Below are 2,525 nucleotides of genomic sequence, written 5' to 3'. Positions count from 1 at the left end.
AAAAATGATTTTACATCAATGACTTTTTATGCCAAACAATTACTGTGGACACTTAATAACTATAACTAAAATAAGCAGCTAGGATATAGTTACCAATGAGTACAATTGATAACAATTAGAAAAGCTTATTTTGTTTTTTGCAAGGACTTTTGTTTTTTTTTTTACCAATGAAATTGCATCTCTCAAGATAAAATAGAAAGGTTTAAATTAATTTGAAGTCTTATAATAAGATCTTAGCCCATTAACATCTCTTGGAAGCTTGAAAAAAATATAAACATTTTGAAGCAAATCAATTTTTTGTTGTAAAATTTTAACTATCACAATTTTATTTAGTGTCCCGCGCTATCGTCTCACCAGCAAGAATGCACGTGGACACCAGGATCCTTCTGCAGCACAGCATTTATTGCATCTTGAAGAGGAAGACCACGAGGCCCCGCGAGCGACTCTCTATATAGTCCCCAAGGCTGCATGTCCACGTGTAATTGGTTGCTTACTCATGATCTCACTGTTACGCCCTGGGGCGGGCAAAGACTTGGCGTGAAACCCATTTGCACCTGTGCACATTGGTTGTTTATCCGAAATACACAGGCGGTGGCCAGTGGTAGCCAGCGCCATCTTGTAATGGCGTTCCGTGGCTTCCCACAATTTAGCATAACTAAAACCTTAAACATCAAAAGGAAACGGTCTCTGAGAGCAGGATTCGAGGTAAACCTTTTTGTATAGGTCGTAGCTAATACTTACCACGCTGAAAATTTTAACTCTTAGCTTATTGTATTAAAGCAGAGATAATAAAAATTATTTTTATATACTGTAAGCTGTATAAGCTATACTTAGAGGCAAACCTCATTAGTGATAACCAGTTTACCAGAAGCAAACCCTTAACAATTATCAAGTAAAAACAAACTCTTTAATAATTTTAGATGAAGTAGGCAAGCCATTTTGTAATGCCTGATTGATCTCTTATAAATTTTGAATTAAATCTTTACTATTAGTAACATGTGGATAGTCTCCCTGAAGGCAGGGGGTGTGGCCACAAGAACTTCTTTTGGCGCGGTTTGTGAAACAAAAGAAAAGCCCGCAGTTTGTGAACAAAGGAAAAAGCCCACAAAGGCTATTTTGAGCTTTATCCTCCCCATGTGGGAAGGCAAAGACCAATTTTAAAACACCATTACATTGCAAAGTTTGGCTGCCAAAGTATATCTATGAGTGTATGTCTTATTTTTAAGCCTACATATTTAGGAAGGAGTCACGTTAAATATATCTCAATTAGAATTTTTTTAGAGGCCCAGTTTTTTGGCCAGCTATGCCACGTGTTTAAAATGACTCCAACCCTGAGTTAACCAATTTAAAGCTAACCGTTTGTAACCAAAGTTATAACCTTTAATGAACATCAATAACTTAAGCCATGTAGAGCATTTTTTTACACCCTTAAAGCAAGTCAAAAACTCAATGAAGCAGCTACAGGAATTTTAAATTTAGACCACAGAACTTTACATTGTTTAGCTAAATATTACAAATAAAGACAATTGTCACATACTAAAAGCACTAATTATGAGAAATCTCTAGGAAAAAAAAAAAACGACCATCAGCTTTTTCTACTTTAAAATTTAGAGTTTAAAGACACTCCAAAAAGCAGTTTTTCGCAGGAGCCCTCCTGCTGTGTTTGATTCCTGGCTAAGCCACAAGCCTCCTTAGGGTCGCAGGGGCAAGACTGCAAAAGCAAACAAGAATTTAGCAAGCTCTAATATTTTTAGACATGGAACACAGAACAGCCACTCATATAGACAATGAAACAAGAATGCACATGACTCGACACGTGGACAATTTGTGCACCAGACATCAACAATACAAAAAGGTATCAAACTTTTCCTGTAGGAGTCCAGAGTGAAAGCCAGATGTCTCTGGACTTTGGTCTGTCTCCAGGAGAATATTACACTACACTTACTCTCTAGGCCATGGCCAGGAAGAATTAAAAAAAAAATTTTTTTTAAACCCAATTTCCTCTTGCCTGAGTGCAGTTTTGTAGGACTGCGGACAATAAACATGCCTGAAGGTCCCTATCCATTGTACACTGCCCTATGAGGGATGAGGTGTCGGGTTAAGCACTTCATCGCTCAATTTATAATCATGCCTATAAAAAGTACCTTTTTACCCCAGGATGCACGATACCATACTTATTACACACGTGGAGCTCCATGGCAGCGTCTGATGTTCTTGCCATCTTCAGCCACATTGGGTGCCACTTGTGCAAGCCTGGCTAGCTCAGTCGGTAGAGCATGAGACTCTTAATCTCAGGGTCGTGGATTCGAGACCCACATTAGGCGCCACTTGTGCGTTTCTGTGTGCACACAAACACTTCAGACTGGGTTAGTACTGAAGAGCTTAAACATCCTGAAAGAGGATAGGGCTGCGAAAGGAAAATGAATGCCCTGTCGGTTTGCTGATCAGAGCATTTTCGTTTAATAATCAGAATTTATTAAATACAAGGAAGGATTTCCAGCCTGCCCTTGAGTCCCCTTGAAACC

At 38.7% G+C, this 2,525-nt stretch overlaps 1 non-coding gene across 1 annotated transcript; it reads left to right on the top strand.

Annotated features, from left to right (window-relative positions):
* The first annotated feature begins 2,251 nt into the window (after window positions 1-2,251).
* Trnak-cuu lies at window positions 2,252-2,324 on the top strand. The gene has a single exon. It is a non-coding gene; the product is annotated as a tRNA-Lys (tRNA).
* The last annotated feature ends 201 nt before the right edge of the window (window positions 2,325-2,525 follow it).

Source organism: Mus pahari, chromosome 5 (genome assembly GCF_900095145.1).
Source record: "Mus pahari chromosome 5, PAHARI_EIJ_v1.1, whole genome shotgun sequence".
In the NCBI taxonomy this organism is placed as follows: Eukaryota; Metazoa; Chordata; class Mammalia; order Rodentia; family Muridae; genus Mus; species Mus pahari.
Note: the sequence above shows the minus strand (reverse complement) of the source record. Positions and strands in the feature narration are given on the sequence as shown.